The 22,969-nt window shown below is 45.9% G+C and overlaps 1 protein-coding gene across 5 annotated transcripts in view; it reads left to right on the forward strand.

Annotated features, from left to right (window-relative positions):
• The window catches only part of LOC135320495 (uncharacterized), an 80,349-nt gene that overhangs the window by 16,905 nt on the left and 40,475 nt on the right, over window positions 1–22,969 (forward strand). For all 5 annotated transcript variants that reach the window (XR_010379647.1, XR_010379649.1, XR_010379646.1 and 2 more), the window contains 4 exons: window positions 4,521–4,680; window positions 7,736–7,966; window positions 8,326–8,459; window positions 21,378–21,600. The gene's annotated coding sequence lies outside the window, so the exon portion shown is untranslated. The remainder of the gene's footprint in view (window positions 1–4,520; window positions 4,681–7,735; window positions 7,967–8,325; window positions 8,460–21,377; window positions 21,601–22,969) is intronic.

Raw genomic sequence — 22,969 nt, forward strand, 5'->3', positions numbered from 1 at the left:
AAGCTTCTCTCCTGCCATTTGTTGTCCCTCCCTCCCTCCCCATCTCTCCCCCTGGAAACCACTGATCTGCTTTCCATCACAACATATTGGTCTGCATTTTCAAGATCCTTGTATGAATGGATTAATGCAGTATCTATTCTATGTTGTCTGACTTCTTTCATTCAGTGTAATTATTTTGAGAGTCATCTGTGTTGCTGTATTAATAGCTTATTTTTCTTATAGCAGAGTATTGTTTAGTGCTGAGTTTTTACTGAAGAGTTTGCTGTGAGCAGTGTTTGGATAGACCATCATTTGTTTCTCCATTTACTTCTTGATGGATGCATGGGTTATTTACAACTTGAGCTATTATAAATAAAATTGCAGTGAATATTTGGTTACAAGTCTTTATATGGACATATGCTTTTCTTTTCTAAAGAACCAGATGAGGAATATCTGGGTTATATGGTAGATAGGTATTTACCTTTTTTAAAGAAACTGTTAAAGACTTTTCCAAAATGGTTGTACTATTGTAAATTCCTTGTGGTGTGTATCAGCTCTGGTTGCTCTACTTCCTTACCAGCACTTTGTAAGGTCGGTCTTTCTAATCGTATTCATTCTTGTATGTATGTGTACTAGTATCTCACTGTGGTTTTTAAAAGCATTTCTCTAATGACTAATGGCATCTTTAATCAGCATCTTTTCATATGCTTATTATCCATCTGGATATCTTTACTGAAGTGTGTTTTCTGGCCTCATTCATTCATTCAGGTGTTTGCATTATTATTGAGTTTTGAGACCTCTTTATTCTGGATCAGATACAAAGAGAGACCTTTATCAGATATATGATCTGCAAATAGCTTCTGTCTATGGCTTGTCTTTTCATTTGCTTCGCAGTGTTTAGAACAGCTTTGAAGAGTCTTCATTTTGATAAAGTTCACTCTATCAGTTTCTTTTTAAAATAGATTATACTTTTGGTGTCATAGCAAAGAAATATTTGCCAAACCCAAGGTCATAAAGCTTGAGCCTATGCTTTTTCTCCTAGCTGTTTTAGAGTTTTAGATTTCCTATTAAGATCTATGATCCATTGTGACTTAATTTTTGTATATATTGTGAGGTGTGGATCAAAGTTCATTTTTTTTTTTTTTGCATATCACTATCTAATTCTTCCAGCACTACTTGTTGAAAAGATCCTTTCTCCACTGCATCCTTTTTGAGAATCAATTGTCTATATAAGTGTTGGTTTAGTTCTGAACATTCTATTCTGCTCCATTATTCTATTTTCCTGTTTTACACCAACACCATACTTTCTGATTACTGTAGTTTAAAAAAAAAAAAAAAAGGCTGAAAATCAGATAGTGCAAGTCTTCCAACTTTGTTTTTCTTGTTCAAAATTGTTTTGGATATTTGGGATCCTTTGAATTTTTATATGAATTTTAGAATCAGTTTTAAAATTCCTTACATCCTGTTATGCCAAATTTCCACCCATGTCTTTGGCCATCTCCAAAGCCACATTTTCTGAAGAAGTCTCTCTAGATCCCAGGTGAAAGGAATTTCTGTTTCATCTGTGCTCCAATCACATTTGATAATATTTGATTACATTTATTCATATTTGGCTGGATGTACTTGTGTGATCTTTCCTGCCATATAGTAAATCTCTCAAGATTTGGAATCTTGACTTGGTTCCCTCTGTCTGCTGAGAAAACTAGTTCTATGCTTTGCAGGAGTGAGCCCTGCAGTAAGAGGTATCTGCAGCACACATCTAGCTCATTGCTTGCATATCGTCAAGGAATCCTGCAGATTTAGAATTGTTTATTGATTGTTGTCTCCAAGACGGCTCAGCCTTTTTTATTTCTATTGCTACTGCTGCAGTTTCAAAGGAAAATGGGCTAATTATTTTCCAAATATCAAAACATACTGTAATTGAGCTGTGACGCAAATTATGTGCTGCTGTTTCTTAACAACCTGCTTAGTGTTCACAGGTACCTTCACTCATGGAACTTTTGGGAGAATGTCATATCCTCAGAGATAGCAATGCTGTCTTTGGCAACCTGAGCGGTAGTATCTGAACTCACTCCTGCTGTTTTTCCAGTGCCCCCTCTAACCCTCCTCCAGCCCTCCATGGGGGGGGCCTGCAGTTCTTCCCTCGAAAACCCTGTTGCTTCTCAGGAAGAATTCCCTATGAAACATATTCATGTCCTTCTTGAGGGGACATTCAGTCCAGAGACCTGACAGCAGGGGAAAATGTTTAGACTGCTTTTGGTAAATTCTTCCATACTTGTTAGAAGTAAATCCAATGAGGAAACTGTGTTGGCATCTAACAAATCAGGATAAATGTCTGATGAGGAAGATCAGCTTCCCCATCCCACTCAGGCGTCATGTTGATGTGACGCTCACCTTGGCTAACATTTTCTCCTGTGAGCAACGTGAAGTTCAAGACGTTATGAATGGCTTTTTGTTTTTCTTCCTTAGTCTTTCCACATTCACTGTGTCTGGTGAGATTATATGAATCCTGCTTATTTTCAGCCCAGCACTAAGCTTTTTAAAAGGATCACGTGTTTAAAAGGCTAGTGGACAATTTGTTAGAAGATTGAAATCCTTAGACTTTGGTCCTAGAGTTGAATCTTGGTTACTGGTGAATGAGAATTCCCGTTAAAATTTTAAATTCAGTGATATAAAGTTTTAAAAATAGTTAAATATTAGTCAATTTCATTAAACACTATAGCAGTTATTTACTTTTAAGCCTGTCTCTGGGGCAATTTTGCAATGATTCCCTCCCTTTATTGATTCCCTCTTTATCAGAATCCTTGAGAGGTCCCTGTCATCATTGTCAGTATCATCATCATCATCACCATCATCATGGAACTGATTCCTCTGGGAGATTCTAGGAAAATAAAGAGCTGGACGGGGTTATGTGCAGGTCAGTGTGTGCATATACAGTAAGAACAGTTGTCAGACATTAGATTCAAGATACCCATTCCATTTAGAGAAGAATGTGGTCATGAAATCCTGATGTGCTGAATGAAGTAAGTGATGGGAACAGGGTAGTCAATGGAAAGGAGGAGGAAGTGAGCGAAGCGGGGAGCATAGGTCCTTGGTTAGGTGATCAGCACATTGGTGAGAATGAGGGGAGTGTGATGGCAGAATCATGTCCCTCCCCGGCCACAGGGTAGCCACCTGTGACATGTTACTGTACATGGCAAAATGCATGACAGATATTTTAGGACAAAAATCTTAGAGGATTTCTGTCTTCTAAATTGTCTATCAGTTAGCATTTTAAACCCATGATACATTATTAAAGATTAGTGCAGGGGGACAAATAAAAAGGATTCATATAATCTCACCAGACATACTGAATGTAGAAAGGCTAAGGAAGAAAAACAAAAAGTCATTCATATGTGCCTTGAACCATAAAATGCTCATGAGAGGAAATGTTACACAAGGTGAGTGTCACAGCCACATTCATAATGCCTGAATGGGATGGGACAAGGGGATCCTGAGATGAGACAATAGGGTGAGTAGCCTGGATTGTCCAGGTGGGCCGAATGTAATCACAGGGGTCCTTGAAATGGAGGACATTTCCCAGCTGAGTTTAAAATCAGAGGGAGGTGTAGCCATAGAGCAATGTTCAGAAAGGCTGCTGACCATGAAAATGGAGGAAGTCGTGGGGCACAAGCTAAGGAAGGTGGGTGACCTCTGGAAACTTGAAAAAAACAACAACAACAAGGAAACATTCTCTTCTAGACCCTCTAGAAGGAAGGAACCCTGCTGCTACCTTGAATTTAGCCCAATGAGAACTGTGTTGGATCTCTGACCTCCACAGCCATAAGCTGATAAATCCGTGCTGGTTTAAGCTCTTAAGCTTATGGAAATTTCTTACATTGGTAAGAGGAAAATAACATAGTGAGCCGTAGTGTAACGGATTAAAGGTATAGGATGGGGTGTGGAGAGGATTCTGACATTTACAACTAAAAAACAACCAGGTGAAGTGGGAAGGTGTTTTAAGGAAGACCTACCTGGCAGGGCTGTTAAGCAGACTGGAGCGAGGGGATCATTGGAGTTAGAGGAATCAATTAAATCTCTACCAGAAAAATAAGGAATAAAATGTAACAGGGCTTCAGTGATAGTGGATGTAGGAATGGAAATGGGCAGAGAGACATAAATATTACTTTGAAATTAGCTACAGGTTAGATGACTGCATGTTGGGGAGACTTAGCCGATGTGTGGACTGAATGTTTGCATCCCCTCAAAATCCATATGTCGAAACCCCATCTCCCAGGGTGATGGTATTGGGAGGTGGGGCCTTTGGGAGGTGATTAGTAGGATAAAATGAGGTCATGAGAGTAGAGCCCTCATGAATGGGATTACAAGCCCCCAGAGTGCTTGCTTCTCTCTGCTCTCTGGGATATGAAGATATTGGGAAGACAGCCATCTTCGAGCTGGCAATCCTCTCAAGGATACATTGACCTTGAAAGTCTCAGCCTCCAAACCATAAGGAATATGCTGGTTGTTTAAGCCACCCGACCCACGGTAATTTGTTACAGCATCCCAGACTGACGAAGACAGTGGAGAATGCCTCTGAGTTTGGCACTGATTGCCTGGAGAATGCTGAAACCCAGGGAAGTGGGCAGCACAGACGTTTACTCATTTAATCCTGCCAACACAGTAGGAGATAGAGTCTACATATTCCTCGCTACTTAAAAGGTAAGGAAAAAGAGGCACAAATAATAACAACGACAACAGAAACAACAATAATTTGTCCAAGATTCACACAGAACCCCCTGGAGGCAGAGTGAGAATTTATACTCAGGCAGGCTGGCCCCAGAGCCCCTGCTCATAACTAATAAGTCAGATCACCTTGCTTATGTGGATCAGTTTTTTTCAACTGTGATATGAGGGTACTGTGTCCAGTAACTTATAATTTCAAAATACTTCACTGTAACGGAATCATTAGTCACAGGCCTTACAAACCACAGAAACCTACACATACAAAAATAACTCGTTAGGTCAAGATAACCAATAACGTTTTTAAATATTATACCTGCTGGGCCTTTGCAATAAAATGTCTTTTTATAATTCTGTCTGGCTACAGAATAACTTCATAATCCTGCATGTTGCTGGTGGCTCCCATGTTGGACAGCACGGGCTTAGAGATTTTAAATTACTTGCCCAGACTCGCCCAGGAAGCTCGTGGTGGGGTCCGAGCTATAGTCTGGGACTTTTCCTTCCTATCCAACAAGTCCCTCATGGAAGTTTAGAAGCTTCTCCTTTGGTGCCCAGCTGTCTATCCGTACTTATAACATCTTGTCAGGTGTTCCAGCCTGCCCCTGAACATCAGCCAGAACCCACTTCTGCTCTATTTTGTCCAGGTAATACCTTCTAGCAACTTCCATTGCCTTCTTGGCATCAGTTCTTACCTGGAAGGGTAGTGGCTAGAGGTGGAAATGTGTCCACATGACAGGTTTTTCATAAACATAGCAGGAGTGGTCAAGAGAATAAAACGTCAGGAAGATGAGTAGAAGCAGGTCATTTAATATACCAAATGGGTACTTTCAATGTCTGTGTTTCCGAGTCCAGGCTTGTTCTGCTCGTGCATTACAGGCCAATAAATCAGGAGACCAGGTTTTGGGGGCAAGAAATAGCGACTTTAATTTGGAAAGCCAGCTGAGAAATGGTAGAATAATGTCCTGGGGAACCATCACCCCAAGTCAGATTTCAGGCTCTTCTTATATTAAAAATGGGAAGTGGGAATGCTTGGTTGTTGCAAACTTGGTGTATGAATTCTTTGTTGTTAGAATCCTTTGTTCTTGCAGCTCTTCACCTGGGTCACATCCGTGTAAACCTCCAACAAACAAATGTTGTTTTCTATTCTGTAACTTGTTATCTTTATGTGAATAGAAAAGTGTTAATATCCTTCAAAGTCAGAGCCTTGAGAATAGGGTCTCCTGTATATTTCAGGCTCTAGGCAACATTGTTTTACAAAAGGTGCAGGACCAACAAGACTAAGCCTAGGAAACAGGGCACAGGGTTAAAGTCAAAGGAACAGATCTAATATGGAGTCAGATTTTTTCTTTCCTATTTCAGTAGTGCCATGGAGAAGGCAGTTTGGGCAGCTTTTTGTAGGGTCCTGGAGGCTTTCTCAGCCTCTGTGTGCCTCTGTTGAAAACCCTTCATAGCTATCTGGCCTGCTGGAAAACCACTCCGCCTGTTTTGCCCTGAAGATGTGTTCTGTTTATAACTGATCTCTACTTCTTGGAAAACAACTCAATAAAAACTCAGTTGGTTTTCCACCAGCCATGGGCAGGGGTGAGGAATAGCACTTTATTATTTTATGAAAAAAAATAAAAGAAGTCTTAAAACAGCACTGGGCACATAGGAGAGAGTCAATAAATGCTTCCTGGCTGAAATCAAAAGTGATGGCTCAGTGATTCCATGGCTGCTGTATTTGCTGAGCTTCCTACTCCTTTGCTCCATTACACATTTTTTTTAACTGAAAAAGAAATACATGCATGTGGTTAAAAAATTTCAAACAGAGCACAAAAATACACAAGTGAAAGAAGTTTTCCCTCATCCTCTCTTCTTTCAGCCCTCCCTGGAGATGCCACTGTTTACAATCCTTTGTGTGTTTTCCAGATATGCCATGCACATTCCGACCTATGTATGTAAATTCCTTTAAAGTTAAAGTATTACTTATTTTTAACTTAAAGGGATTTAAATCCTCAAGTGTCTTCTGCCCTGGTAATAGAAAAGAACAAATCTGACTCCATATTAGATCTGTTCCTTTGACTAAACCCTGTGCTCTGTTTCCTAGGCTTCATCTTGCTTGTAAAACAATGTTGCCTAGAGCCTAAAATATACAGGAGAGCCTATTTTGAATGCTCTGACCTTTAAGGATATTTAACACTTTTCCATTCATATAAAGATAACAAGTTACATAATAGAAAATAACGTTTGTTTTGTTGGAGGTTTACAGGGATCTGACCCAGGCAGATAGCTGCAAGAACAAAGGATTCTAACAACAAAGAATTACTACATCAAGAAGATTGCAAAAACCAAGCTCGTAGGAAAGGAGCCTGAATTCTGACTTGGGGAGATGGTTTTCCAGGACATTAGTTTGCCATCTAGGTCTACAGAAAGTTGCTATTTCATGCCCCAACACCTGGTCTCCCAACTTACTGGCCTGTCCTGCATTAAGGAGAATGAATTTGGACTCAGTAACACTCCTATCTTCCTAGCAAGCTGGGCACTGGAATTGAGGGCAGCTATCCCACACCCAGGGACATACTGTGTGCCCTTGATGGTTCCCCGAGGGTGGGGAGTGGTTTACCCAGGAAGGATGGGGACTATGCACCAAAACTCAGGCAGTATGCTCCTTTTGGGATCTGACCTTGTACCTCCCGCTCCCCGCCAGCACAACACCTGGGACAGTGGAGGTAAGGCAGAGATCTTGCCTGCCTGTGTCCCAGCGTGTAAAAGGGGAATATGTACTCTTTCCAAGGTAGTTCTGAGCGACAACACCTGCGGGTGCTTGGTTCCCAGAGCAAAAGGAAACCCAGCTCCGCTTGGGGGCAATGGGTGTGATCCCCGTAGGGGTCCTGCAGAGGCCTTGGGTGGAGGGCTGGGCCAGGGAGGTAAAATATGAGCTGCGGGCCTTGAAGGGTTAGAGAAGTGTGCAGAGGCAGGACTGCTGCCTCCTTCAGGATGCCCCCAGAGTTAAAACTATTTCTCTCCATCTCTGCTACTCTCCTCCACCCTCCAGATCCCTGCCTTCTCTCTGCTCCTCCTGTCCATGTCTCTCCCTCCACTTTTCCCCTTCTCCCTTCCTCCTCCCATCTTCTCCGTCCCTCGCTTCCCCACCTTCTCTTGCAGAACCCAGAGAGGATCGCTGGCCCTCCTGCGCATGCGCAGGCTGTGCCAGCTGGACCGAGGGTTGGAAGCTGCAACTCCGAGCCGGGGATCGGCCCCAAAGGCTTCTCAGCTCTTTCGCCCGGTAGGACTTTGGCTCCTGCCCTGGCGCCCCGGCCACAGCTGTCCAGGGCCAAGTGTGCACCTGCCGCCTCTCGCCCCAGCCGGGCTCCCCTCAGTCCGCGGCTGGCGTCCCCTTCCCCTCTCCCGCCCGCGAGTCCTCTCCTCCCGGGCTGCCTCTCCTCGGGCGCCGGCCCGTCCCCGCCCCTGGGCGGGCTGTGTCCCGGGCGGGCGGGTTCTGCGGACCCGGACGGGGGCGGGCGGCTGGGGCTGGGGCTGGCCTCCGAGCGGGGCTACAGACCTCGTCACCCCCCCCCCCCCGCTTTCCCTGCCCCGCGACCCCGGGGCTGCCCTCCTCTCCCTTTCCCGCTCCCTGGGGACCAGCTCAGTGGTGTGGGCGCTGCTCCCCGGGCTGAGAGCCTCCGGCTGTGAACCCCAGCTTCTCCTGGTGGAGTCGGGAAAAGGGAGCGTCAGTGCTGAGCGAGCTTCCGTCTCCTCCCTCAGTGTTTCTGCCCCAGGTAAGTACCTTGAACACTTTCACGTGTTTTGATGGCGGTGCTTGATGATGTCACTGTTTTTATAGTGAGAGGGATTACAATGTTGAAAGCAAGGCTTGGTTCAGTTAAAAATGAGCTGAAGGCATGAGGCTGTGACATCCTCCATCCTTCCCTCTCCCAGGGTGAAACGTGTGGCCGTCGATCTTAAAAAGATAGTTACAGTCCCTAACTAGCCCAGCCCAGCTAGGGTGTGTTAACAGGAACAGCACCACCAGAGGCGTTGGAGACTCAGGGACTTTGCAGTCCTAAAGAGCTCCTGGCAAAATTTGGTTTGTTTTGGTTTTTTTGTTCTTCTTAAATTGTGGGGCAGACTAGTAGTATAGAGGGAAAAATAATTGTCAAGAAATATTTTTTCATTTAACATCTTTATTGTGATATTGTTCACACACCATGAAGTCCACCCACTTAAATGCTACAATTCAGCAGCTTTAGCATATTCACAGTGGTGCAACCATTAATATTCCAGAACGTTTTCATCACTTCAGAAAGACCAGTGGAAATGAATGACCTATCCACCCCTTCCCAGTGCTGGTTCTAAAGAAGTTTCTTGGCTGTTCCTGACCATAAATTATCCTGTTACCCATAAAAAATCTGGTAGGAAATCTAAACAGAATTGTATTGAATCTGTCTATCAAAGCAAGAAGAATTAATGTCTTTATGGCATAAATTTCTTCATACCCATGAATATATCTCGGACCCTATATTTTCATATTTCCAGAGCCTGGCCCATGGGAAGTCCTCTTTAATTGTTGGGTTTGTGAATGATGAGATTCTATACATCGTTAGTTGCAACTGTAGCCTTTCACAGAAGAGAAAAGTAAACTCACTGAAGCCAAGTGACTCTCTGATGGTCAGAAAGAGTGACAGCCAGTGCTGGAGTGATCCAGTGGACTTGGTGTTTGTAACCAGAATTCTCCAGCACCTACAGCTAAGGGGATCAGAGTATTCTTTTATTTTTTCTAAATGGCGTTGCTTTTATTTTTACTTATTTTTTAAAAATACTTTTTATTGAAGTGTAGTCAATTTAGAATGTTAGTTTCAGATGTACAGCAGAGATTCAGTTATAAACATATGCATATGTATCTACATATGTTTTAGATTGTTTTTAGTACAACTCATTACAAGAAATTGAATATAGTTCCCTGTGCTATATAGTAGGTCCTTGTCATTTATTTTATATTTATTAATGTGTATCTGTTAATCCCCCTTTTCCTGCCTGCTAACCACAGTTTGCTTTGTATGTCCATGAGTCTATTTCTAGCAGCACCGTATTTGCTAGTAATATATGCTGGTTGGCTGCTTTCAGTTTCAGTAATTCCACCTTATCTGTGGGCATTTTACTTCTGGTGGGCCTGTGTGTGGTTTGCACACGTGATATAAGAGTTGTGTATTTGGGAGAACTCCAGGCCTCATGTAGTGCCTGGTACAGAGTGCCCACTGAGCTGATGCTTGAACTGGGAAAAAAAACATAGTAAACGTTGGAATTTCCACTATGGTTGAGACTTCCAGGTTTCCATAACCTGTTTAGCCCACCTTAATGTTGGCTGCACCCATACTGGGTAATTTGGTGGAACTTCATGGTATGGTGGTGTAGAGACGGGGCCTTGTATGCTTCTTCTCTTTCCGTTTTCTAAGACTCATTCTCCTGGGCCTTCCAGATCCTCCCCCAGAAGTGCCCAAGGCTGGCTTGGTGCTGCGCTGAGGCAATATTTGTTAATAAGGCCCTTTCCTCATCTCTTCTGAGCCTCCGTTTCCTTCTCTGCACAATGAAGACTTAGACTAGAAAAGTGCTTTTCAGTTTCTTTTAAGCCATGTTTCCTTTGAGAAACCGAATATACAAATCTCTCCTCCCATTCAACATACAGATTTTGACACATCCTCCAAGGAGTGACATAGCTCTTTGTGGAAAATTGAAGTGATTGTGATTCCAGGTGGCACAGAAAAGACTCTTCAGACATTTATTGCAGGGAGAGGGCAGGAAAGGGGCAGTATATCCCACTTTCTAGTGTGAGCACTGGAACAGGGGCTTGGGTTTAAATACAGTGTCCGACGTGGCCTCTCTCTAATCTTTTTTTTTTTTTTGCCTCTCTCTAATCATGCACAATGTGATAAACCTCTCTCCCTCAGTTTCTTAATGCGTCAAGTTGGGGTGATAATAATTTAAGTCTTTTGTGAAACATTATACACATAAGACATTTGTTTCTCGGTAGAAACAAAACCTGCGAGAGAATCTGGGATTTCTTTAAAAAAAAAAATCTTGTCCACAGCACTCTGTCTGTGTCTATTTTGAAGTTCCTTGAGGGTGAGTGTTGGGTCTAAAGTCCATCGTGAGACAGGTGGCCCATGGGTCTGTGTGCCGCAGATTGCCCCCTCCTCCCCAGTCCTCTTCCTCTCAGTCCTGGATGAAGTTCCCTAGTAGATTTACACAGAGATCTTGTGGAAATGGCTTTTCATTTTATTGTTTCACGAAGAAGGGCTGCCATCATGATCTCTGTAGTCAGCTTTTGGTGACCTGAAGGCTATGCAATTACGTTTTTCTATTTAATAAAAAGAAAAAAAAATTACAAGTACAAAATTAGACCTACGGTGGTGGCAGGGGCTCTTGAAAGTTGGGACCATTAGCTTTGTTAGTTTCAGGTGCAGGGGCCTCTGGCCATGAGGACACATCATCGTGCTCTGAAGTTGGAGGGACCAGTGGGCTCAGTGGGAATGTTTACTGAGTGTATCTCATGGGCTGGGCATTGACCTATTTGTACTGTGTGTTCCTTATTTGAGACAGTGAGCTCATTTAACCTCAATAGCCTCTTTAATAAATTAGACTTTTTATTTTGAGATATAATGTAGATTCCCATGTAGTTGTAAGAGATAATATGGAGAGGGCCTACGGACTTTTTGCCCAAGTTTCTTTAAAGGTTCCATCTTGCAAAGTTGGGATACAATTCAGTAATGACTCACTAACACTTTGAGGTTTGTGTTATTGCCCTCATTTCTATTCATGATTAAACTGGGGTTAAGAGGAGCACACAGGCCTGCCCAGGTCACCCATGTTTAGTGTAGAGTCGGGTGAAACGTGGGCTTGGGATTTCCAGGCAGTACCATCATGATGCTCTGTGGCAGGGAGCAGCATTCACTTTGCTTGTTTATTCATTCATTCAACAAGCATTTATTGAGTAAACTCTGTGGGTCAGATGCTATCATAGGTTTATCTGATTCTTCAGCAGTATGGAGAATCCGGTAATGTTTCCTTCTTTTTTTTTAATCTGAGAAAATTAGCTCTGAGAGGTTATAAACCCCCCAAAGGAAATATGGCTCATAAATGAGGGATAGTAAATTTGTACAGTTCCTTCTTCTTATGCAGGTGGGACCCTAGGCATTTTACATTTGTAAACTTCCATAATCCAGATATATTCTTGTAAGGCAAGGATTTGTTTTTAATTGAAGTATACTCATGTTTACAATGTTGTGTCAATTGCAAGGTGTTTTTTTTTTTCTTGAATTTGGAATTCAAAAAATATTTTTTGAGGGGGGTAAATAGGTTTATTTATTTGTTTCATTTTTTTTAAAATGAGGTACTGAGGATTCAACCCAGGACCTCATACATGCTAAGCATGTGCTCTACCACTGAACTGTACCCTCCTCCCCAAAGCAAGTTTTCTTATCAAGTATTCTGCAGCTTAGGAGTTCAAATAAATTGGAGTTGAAATCCAGGTCTTTTGATCCTACTGTGTTTCTTTGCATTATATCCTGCTGAGGGGTGTGAAAGCAGTTCCTTTATTCATTCCTTTATTCAGCAATTTTGAGCACTGACTTTGCATCAGGGCCTGGCTAGGTGCTTGGAAATAGAAAACAAGAAATGACCCTTTTCTGCAGAGGGCGGAGGCCTAGACCAAAAGCTGCGTAATGTGATCTGAGCTGCGGTAGCCATGTGCAGACGCTGAGGACAAACTGTACCCCCGGCTTTGCTTGGGCTTCCCCTGCCTTCTGACTGGTACACACCAGGTCACCGCAACCCAGTGAGGCCCGCAGCCCGCAGCACAGTATGTACCACGGTCTCCTCTTCCCTCTCGTCAGGGCCTGCAACATGAACATCCCTGACTACGTGCAGTGTGCTGAGGACCACCAGACTCTCCCCGTGGTGGTCCAACCCGTGGGGATCATCTCAGAGCAGAATTTGTTGTGCATCTATAAGCGAATCTCCTTGGTGAGGCAGATCAGCCCGTGCGGCTCGCAGTGGGCACTCTGTATCCACTAAAGTCACCACTATGCGCCCGAGAATGGGTGGAGCGACTTCCAGACCCACCACAAGGTCGTGGGCCTTGTCACCATTACCGACTGCCTCTTGGCCAAGACCTTCGAGAAGCTCCACGTGCAGAGGAGCTGTATGGCACCACGCTCTATGACTCTCGGCTCTTTGTCTTTGTGCTGCATGGGGAGGTGGCCGAGCAGCCGCGCACCGACGTGGCCTTCAATTTACGAGGACTGCAGGGTGGTGGAGAAGAGGATCGAGGACTTCACTGAGTCTCTCTTCATCATGCTCAAGTCCAAGTGGCTGGACGGTGCATCCGACAAGTCTGGGGACAAGATCCTCCTGCTCTACATCCTGTTTGAGAATGAGGACTTCGTGGGACTGGACACAGAGAGCAGGAAAGTCTACCTGGATGCCCGGCCACCCTGGCTATGTGAAGGGTTGCTTCCCTACATCCAGAAAGGGATCAGCAAGGAGGAGGGCTGTCTTGTAGCCAAGGCGTGAGGGAGGAGCAACCCGCCGGTTTTCAGACGTTTAAAAGTGAATCCGCCTTTGTTTCGGAGAGATTCTTTTAGGGTTATTATGGACACTTACTCCCGCTTTTCAGCCAATTACCCTGGTGTGACCCCTGGAGTTGCTGTCCAATAGAGTAGCCAAAGCCACTGATGCTAGGAGAGCTGGGGAGGAGGCTGCTCTGAGCTGAGATGTGCTCTAGGTCAAATGCACATCAGATGCTGAGACTTGTCTAGTAAAAAGAATGTAAACTATCTTGTTACTTTCTTTATTGATTACATGTCAAAATGATAGTATTTTACATACAGTAGAATAAGTAAGATATGTTCTTAAAATCAGTTTCTAGGGGTTTTATTTGGTGGGGGTTACCTCTTTAAATGTGGCAACTGGGAAACTTTCTTTACATGGCTCACATTTCATTCCTGTTGGACAGCCTCTCCTGGGACAGTCTCATCCCTGTGCATATAGATGTCATGCTGAATCCTGAGATGCAGAATGAGGCGCTGGTTGAGCTGGGGGTGGAGCCAGTGTCTCCTGCTTCCCAGGTCCAGCACCTGCACGGCTCAGGCCCTCTCTCCCTGCCTGACAACCACCATGCCAATTTAGGACAACAGAAACACTGCCAGGGGCTTCCAAATGAGCTCCTTACGCAGGGAAAGGCGTGTCACGGAGTATGGGGCACAGCAGGGAAAGATTCGTCCTCACTTTGTCCCTGTGATTAGGTCAACGGACCCACTTTGCCTTGGAAGTGCAGACGAGTTCTTCTGGGCTGCCTACCCCCCCACCTTCTGCTCTGTTTCCCTGTGTATCTATTGAGATATCCCTCGAGAAGAAGAGGGTGAGATGCCTTTGCCGAGAGGTGGTCCCCCTTTGCTGGGGAGATTGTGGGAATCTGTGTCCCCCCGGCCTACGGCCTCGGGCCTTGACTCTGGAGAGGGCTCATGGTGGTCCCACAGGTGACGGTCGGAGGACCTGGCACGTGCTGCCGGGCCCGAAGTGGAGGAGGTGTTCTGCGATTCTCTGTGAGTCTAAAATCAGATTCTACTTTCTGGTTGTTGGTAAGTTGGAGGAGAAGATGCCAGAGAATTGATAAAAAGATAGTCCAGACCAGTCCTGTGAGTGACAGGCACAGGGGACCCGAGTCCCACCTGCTTGTGGTGCCTGGCGGGCTCTGGATGAATTTTCACTTCCTCCCCGGACATACCTCTATGGCTTAAGGAAGGGGCGAGGCATATCGTGGCCATGACCTGTACTTGTCCTCGCAGGGCCCTGTGATCTACACGGCTTTCTCCCCTTCTGCTTCTTGTAGATGAGCTGGCAGATGTAGTGGTCTGGGCAAAGCTGAGGGCACAGATGCCAGCACCGTGCCACTCCCAGGCTGGCTCCATTCCCGTCACCTGTCACCTCCTGCTCAGTCCCCAGGCGTCAGTGAATGTAGGTGCATCGGTGCAACGTAAGCAGGGACCACCTTCTCCCCCTGGACAGAATGGTGGGTGAGCAGTGGAAGCCTGGAGCCCTGCCCCAGCCCCCTGGCCAGTGCCTCCTCTTTTGTCACAGGAGGCACTGGTGATATGTTTGCTCAGCAACTGCTTGGCTCTGAGTATGCAGACACACCAGAGAATGCCAGCTTGTTTTTGCCTTTTGAAGTGTGTCCTTGGGATTTGGCGGAGTAGCTGGTTGTGTGCTTAGCCCATAGTGGTTGACACTGTCACCATTGTTTACCCAGAACCTCGTGTACCAGGCATGGCTCTCGGCATCAAAATACAGCAGCGCATTAAACCTCCCTCCTGGTGGGTCTGTCTGTTTTGGTACCATAAGGGCTCAGCCAGCATCTGAACGTCAGTGAGATAACGCGGCCAGTGAGCTCGGGTCAAGTACGCTCTCCTCCAGTCACTTTTACTCCATTGTTGCTTTTACTATTCCACAGTCATTACTTTTTTAAACAATGCTTTGGTGCAGGAACAGAGCCTAATTCTCTCCTGTTACTCTTGGTGGGAGTGAGTAAAATTGTCCAGCTTGAAATGCGACCACATTTTGTAGCTCAAAAGCTGTCTACACGCATCTAGGTGAAGTTTAGGTTTGGGGCGCTGACCACGTTGGGGTCCCCCGGCAGCGCCGCTCGCCTCAGGCCCCTGCCTTCCCTGGAAAAATAGGTGAGGGTGGGTCTCACCGTCCCCTCGTCCCTGTCCTCACCAAACTCACCTAAATTCTTGTAATTGCTGTCAGTTATTTTTGTTCTCATGTGTTTCTAATTTTCGCTGTTCCTCTTTTCCTTTTTCTATTTCCCTTTCTATCTTGTACCGCCCTGTGAGCATGTTGTTGCGTCTGAAAAGTGGACTGTGCACACCCTGCATTGGAAATAGCCAGATTGTCCTCCGTGCTGTCCCCATCGCTTTAAAAAGCAAAAACCTTAACAGTTGCCTTGATCCATATATTATCCTAGTCATCTTTTTATTTTCTAGTTTTTTGGAATTTTTGTTTTTGTTAGCACATCACCCACTGGTGTTTGATACCTGTTAAAATCCTTGCTTTGAGGAACGAGTTTGGTCCTCCTTATGTTTGGTGACAAATGCGCCCTTATTAAATTTGTTTGATTGTTTTGAAGAAGTGAGATGCGAATTGATTTAGGTGGCTGCTGAGGGATTTTTTTCATGGAGTATTTAAACTTGGAAAGTCAAAATCTACAGCATCTTCCTTGATTCTGGCTTTCACACAAACGTGCTTTGCACGCGGTTCCGGGCTGTTGCTGTGTGACGTGCGTGACGGAGCTTCCAGGCCGGTGGTCACTGGTGAGAAAGTGGCAGGCTCGGAGATGAGCAGCTGCAGGGGATGCTGTTGGAGGAAGCAGTCACCGGTTTTATGTTTTTTTGTTTTTTGTTTTTGCATTCACCTTCCCCGTGCCATTTACTTTACTTTGCCTTCATAGAGAGGCAGGAGCGGGTCTAAACTCCATGCCACTCTTATTTTCCCTTTACGAGGCTGGTTTTTCTGCGTATCAGAACAACATGGCCTTCTCCTAAGTAGCTGGCTCACTTGGATCTGGTGGACACAGGGACCGCTAAAGGGGACCGTAGCTTCCTCTCTGCTCCAGCCAGTGGGCATTCAGAGCCGGGTCTGTGGTTTGCCTCAGCAGCCATGCAGGCCTCCCTGTACCAGCCTTTACTATTAACCCATGTTGGCAGTAAATAGCTGACTCCGTGTCTTTTGCAGCTGACGTCCACCACTGACGGCCGTGTCGTTAGTTTGCGGTAGTGAGTCTCCAACACCCCAGTCAGCCGTGAAGTGACCTTGCATTCTCACCCACACCCTGGTTCATCTCACCCGGGGAAAGGGTTTGGCCACCACCGTCATGCTGGCCATGAGACCTTGTTTCTCCTTTCATGCCCTGGTCCAATTGTGGACACTTCATCCTTCACTGACTTGGTCTCGCTTGAGACAGGCCAGACTTTCTGAAAGAGTCCATCACATTCTGGGGGGGAACAGAACAGAAGTAAGAGTAGCAAGTAGGTGTCTAGGCTATCTGGGTTGGCAAATGCAGGCTGGGATCTGTGAAGGCTGGGCTGTGCCTTGGACACAGGCCTTTTCCGTGGTTCCTGATAGCCCAGGGGTCGGAGTGAGAACAGCCTTGCCTGGGTTCCCCCATCCTCATCTGCTCACTGGCAGGTGTGTCTGCTAACTCGGAACTGCCCCAAACCTCGGGCCCTTCAAAGTTCAGACCACAGGAGAACCTTGAGTCCCTTCTCCTGGGCCTCCTTTGTGAGAATCCAGTGCCTTCTGAGGTGACCAGCGGCAGGAGATACCTCCCCCTCCAGGGAGCTCTCTTCGGAGGACTGTGACGCACTGTACCTTGCTATGAGCTTGTGGGGTTCCATCCGTGGTCCTTGCAGAACCAGACTTGAGACTGGCTTAGCGATAGAAATGACAGGACTGATTCCAGGGCAGGGCCGGGGGGAGGAATAGGGGAAATTGAATGTGACCTCAAACACCTAGGTGGGTTCTGGGTCTGTTACTAAAATCGGGAGCCTGGGAGGTACCTGCCAGGAATCGAACTCTAGAGTAAATGGTGGACATGAGGCATTTTTAAGATTCCATTTGTCATCCAAGTTAGGACTTCAAAGAGGCACTCTGGTCTATGGCCCTGGGGCTCAGGTGAAGGAGCCGGACCACAGATACACGTTGGGAGTCGTCATTCTTAGCTGGTGTTCACAGCCGTGCAGGTGGATGAGCTCATCTCGAGAGGTGCAGACTGAGGCTGAGGCGGGGCAGGGCTGTGCCTGGGTTGGAGGAAAGCCCAGACCATGCAGCTTTGGTGTGTCAGTCAGTGGCGTTTGGGATTTTCAGAGCAATGGCATTTATCCTTAAGGGTCCTGGGGGTGGGCAGGGCCACCCAGGAAGAAATCTGAAGGGAGGGTTGTGGCCACGCGTGCGCGTCTTGGGATGATGCAGAGGCTGCATGGTCCGGGAGGGGAACCTCCTCGGAAGCTGGAGTCGGAGTGGGGAGAAGGTAGTCACACTCACCTCTGAGGGAGGGACAGAGGCCTAGGGAGTCTCCACCCTAGCGGACTCTCTTTCCCACGAACAAAAGGCCAGCAGGCAGAAGATTTGAGGTGAGAAGGGACGGGCGCTGGGAGAGGAGCCAAAGTGGAGAATGGTGGTTGGACAGTTCTGGAATAGTCTCCCTGCAAAATAGAGTTAAAAAAACCCAGACTCTTAAGAACATTGATAGTGACGTTGGAGGAGATAGTTCTTTTTCTGGCCTCCTCAAGTTAAGGCATGTATCCGGGGATACACAGAAGAATCGGGCAGTCTGGTCCGGGGGCTTGACCCTTACCAGGGGGAACAATGCAAGTTTAAAGGGGGAGAAGGGCAGCGGAGGGAAACTAGCCAGGCCTCGTGTCAGGTACCAGTCGGCCGCACTACTTGCGTGTTGCATTCACATCCATGTCTCCCAGGTGGGCGGTGGCAGCCCCCTTTTGCAGATTGGGAAGCCTTCTCAGAGGGGTTAAGGGATTGGTCCGTTTAGCGGCTAGTCAATGCTGTAGCAGGATTCAAGCAGGGCCTTGTCAGACTTCAAGGGCATGTTCTATCTACTAATTCCGGTACCTCCCTGTTGTACCTGGATTCGTGAATTGGGTCAGTTTTGGAGCCTTTCTCAAAAAGTACGATTTAAGTGCCTCAGGACTGTTTCACAAAGCTCAGTGTTCTTTGATGGTTCAGAAGCACCGCAGTGCTTTTCGCCCCACAGAGGTAAGGTCTTACTCCTTTGACGCTGACGTGGTTGCAAATGACGTACAGGTGCAAAACCAGACTTAGCAGCTTCTGAAGGGAAACTCTCCAGTTCTCCCTTGATAGGCTTTCTTCCACGGGATGTAACCTGCTGCAGCGTAGATCTGAGCTTTCCGTATGGAGTGAGGGTTTGATATCCAAAGTTAGCAAAGAAGGGTCAGATGGAGAAAATCGACGTTAACAATTTATTTTGGGGTTTCATTAGACAAGATGCACTATCGCTTAATGGCCCATATAACGTATGTAATTGAATACAGAATATTGCATTCCTTACTTTCTAATGAGAGATGTCTTGCAACGTAAGGTTGTCTGCTTTGGAACTTCAGCTCAGCCACTAGGGCGCCTGTCAGTGTGTTGGTGTGATTGTATTTACACAGTGCATGTAATCTGGGCTTCCTCAGCCCCAAACACTCCAGTGCAGAATCATAGGCTGTAGCCATCACTTAGTTACACAAATACTTCTACAACTATATGATACAAAAAAAAAAAAAAGAGAGAGAGAGAGAGTGAGAGAGATTGCCTTTATCAAAGTTCCTTTGATTTTAACTGCAAACTCTTGTTGAGCAGCTCTGGTTTCCTTTGGATATGAATATGTACATTTCTTTGCATGTAACTTGGATTTTAGACTAGAACACCAACCTCTTGCTTTCCATGAGCCACAAAACTCATAGCCAAATGACATACGTATGAAACATTTTATTCTTTTCTTCTGAGACAAAATCCTTGAATCTGGGACTTGGGCTGTGATTTTGCTTTTTGCTCTTCCCACCCCTCTTGCTGTCTCACTCCTTTTTCTCACGTGGCCTCCAAGAGGTCATGGTCTCCGAGGAGCAGGTGGACAAACACCAGTTGGTCGCCAAGCAGTCCTGCTGTAGAGGGAGCCCAGCCAAGAGCTAAAGGACATCATCAGAGAGGGCTTCCTTGAAGAAATGGGCTCTACATTCAGTTATGAGGACAGAGTAAGAGTCAGCCAGGATGAGGAATCAAGAGGGTGACTCAGGTGGCAGGAGCAGCCCGGGTAGAGGCCTGGAGGCTTGTGGGGTGGGGACTCGGGGAGAGTGCACTGTGTGGTCCAGGGTGGAGGGTGCCCCTGCTTGGAAGGACCCTGCAGTGGGCCTAGGGATGGAGGGCTTTGGAGGAGCTTGGTTTTTTACTAGAACTGACACAGAAGAGGCAGTGAAGGGTGTCAGCAGAAAGTGACCCTCAGGAGAGGTACTCCTGGTTTTGCTTCTGATGTTCTACAGAAAGAAGGGGTCGGGGTGGGCGAGAGCAGCTCTGCCCGTCCCTTTGAGACCCACCCCTTCATTCATTTATTCATAACACATGCAATTCTGAGTGTCCAGGGGAGAGAGGGTGGACTCACAGTAGTAAGCAAAATGTATTGCTTCTTGAGAGCTTAGCAGTGTCAGAAGTTGTCTTAGCGTAGAATGTTCTAGGAACACAGCAGGGGCACCTAACCCAAAGTGCAGAGGTTCGAGGGAAGGAAGGCTTCCTTGACAAACCGTCAAAATGAGCCTGGAGGCAAGTGGGAAGTAGCAGCAGGTCAGGGGGCACCTGAGGTCATTGGGGACCTGGGTACTGAGGTGAGGCTGGGCAAGCAGGGTCGGGGGTGGGGCTAGAACTCTACCAGGGAACCTCTGAAGGGTTTGAAGTGGGGGTGACGTAATCAAATTTGTGCTTTGGGAAGGCTGTCCTGGCTGTGTGTGTGTGTGTGTGTGTGTGTGTGTGTGTGAAGCGGGGAAGAGGGGGAGAGTGCCACCAACTGGGAGGGTCATTAGAAGACCATTGACAGGCTGGGGGGCCACCAGTGGGAGAGGGGCGTCGGGGATGCTTGGGGACGGCAGGGGCAGTGTGGATGCTGGATTTCCTCATGGGGAGGGCTTATTAACGGGGACCCCCTAGCGGCACCTTGTGGCTGGAAGAAAACGGATGCAGCCAGGTGGACTTTTCTCTTCTTCCATGCCTTGTGTGATGATCTTAGCTCAGCCAACATTTGGAACAGAAGAGCTAAGTTTCAGGGTAGTCCAGGACTTTGTTGAGCTCGTTCGAGTGAGATCTGATAGGATTTAGGCTTGTGTTGAGATCTGCATGTTCACTTAGCTAGAAACGTCCCGTCTTTTGGATTTCCATAGGGGTATTTATTCTTGATAAAGATTGCTTTCTTGGTGAGAGGAAATTTAATACAGCTGCTGTCTTTCTCAAAAAAAAATCTTATCTTTTAAGAAATTTAATATTCAAAACAATAGCAAAATTTAAAAATGATAAAGTAAGGCTTTGGTGTAGTTTCTTTGGATTCTGAGTTAATGTAGAGTTAGAGCCTTTGCATTACTTAAATAGCACATCCTTGTCAGTATTTAAAGAGCTGTTAGTGAGCGCCCCAGGCCCCACTTCTCAAAGCATCATTAAATCTTGCTCTGAAATAGTGAAGTCATAAAGTTCTTGTTGGCAGAAGCCAAACAGTTGGTTTATAATTTGCAGCATAGCACCCTTTATAAAATAATAATAGGTTCAAAATTAAGAAAGTGGAAGATAATTTATATTTTTATAGCTGAAACATAAACTCTCTTGTGTTAATGTTGCAACTGGAAATTTCGAAAAGAAAAATCCTACTGTAATATCATCTACGTGGAATACATATATGTCTATCACGTTTGCAATGTAACTGCGCAGTGGTTTTTGAAGACAGGACCATTCCAGCTGAGATACTGGCAGTGATGCTTGCTGGTTTTCAATGGAAGACCCTAAATTTGCCTACTTATCTTTATTCTTTTCTTTTCTGTTCTCTCTCTCTCTATCTTTTTTCTTTTTTTTTTTTTTTTTTTTTTTTTTTGTAGTGAGATGGCTCAGTAGTGCTTTGCCAGCATGATTTTGGGGCAATTTGGGGGCAGATATCGTGCACAAGCAGTGAGATATTTCCATGCATTTTACTTTCCGGACATCACCATGGAACATGTGGGGGTTTGTGCCTGCAGGCCGGGATGCTGCAGGACTCCCTGGTCCATCACCGTTATGTCTTGGAGCTGCTCCAGTCAGTGAATGACTTTCTGTGCCTTGGAGGTAAGGTGATCTGATGCAGATGATCAGATGTGTAACAAAGTACTGTTACTTGAAATAGAAAACCTATCAAAAATGGCTCTAAAATACAGGATGAAGGAGGAGAAATGGCTGAGCTGCTTGCATGGGGAATATTCTCAGGTGACTCCCTCATTGTGACTCCTGTCACTCCCCACCCCCCCCAGCCCTGCACGGCAGTCATGCTGAAGCAAGCATGCACTTTCTCAGAAACACGCTGAACTTCCTTGTGCCTCTGTTTGTTGGCTTTTTTTTTTTCAAAGCACATCTTGCCCTTTGCTTAAATGCCATCCCTGCCTAGTCACCTCTTACACTCATTCTTCTGGACCTCGTCCGTACATAGCTGCTGAATGGATGAATAGAATGTAGTATCTCCATGTAGTGGAACATTATTCAGATGTAAGAGTGAATAAAAAAGAAAAAATAAATAAAGGGGAATATGAAAAAGGCCACCTGCTCTGGGAAGTCCACCCTGACTGCTCAACCCGCCCTTTTCCCTTTGAAACCCAATCACTTATGCTCCTCTCTACTATTTTTCATAGTACTTACCAACTTCTAATAAACTTTAACACTTTCAAAAAAAAAAAAAGAGATGCTGATACCACTTCAACATGGACGAGCCTTCATAACAGCACGTTAAGTGAAAGGAAGCAGACACAAACGGCCACATATTGTTGACTTCAGTGATCTGAAATGCTCAGAATAGGCACATGCAGAGGCAGGGAGCAGGTGATGGTTGCAAGGGGCTGGGTGGAGGGGGGTTGGGGATTGACTGCTAGTGACAGGGGTGTTCTTCTGGGGTGATGAAGTGTTCTGGAAATAGATGGTGGTGAGGGCTGCACAACCGTGAGTGTGCAGAAGACTGCTGAGCGCTGTCTCTGGGAGTGCCTGTGGTTGGGGGCGGATTTATTTTGTTCTCATCCGTGAAGAGTCATCTTGTGCTGAGGCCATTCTACTCCTGTGAGTGGTGAGGCTCTTAGACTTTGCAGAGTCATGTATTATTTTCCCCCTTGCGGAGTGTAAGCAAAAAATTTTTAAGCCTGAGAAAGTGCTCCATCTGCAGAAATGTCTTTCAGTTTTGCATGGTGTAAAAATCTTGCGAGATTTTTAATCGTTGAGGACAGCCTGTGGGGGGAAACAGCCCGTGAAGCCTGGGTGACACTGGGAAGAGCCGCGCTTCCATCCCTGACAGGGGTGGGGATTTCACCCCCGTTCAGGCAGTGAAGGGCCCAGACCCGTGAGCGGAGTTGACAATCGTGAATATTTACGTGTATCCGCTGCTTCATCTTGGATATTAATTTCAAGCTGAGTCAGTTTGTGGCGGCAGCCTCATCCTACATCAGGAATCTATACT

This window comes from Camelus dromedarius, unplaced genomic scaffold (genome assembly GCF_036321535.1).
Source record: "Camelus dromedarius isolate mCamDro1 unplaced genomic scaffold, mCamDro1.pat HAP1_SCAFFOLD_117, whole genome shotgun sequence".
Taxonomy (NCBI): Eukaryota; Metazoa; Chordata; class Mammalia; order Artiodactyla; family Camelidae; genus Camelus; species Camelus dromedarius.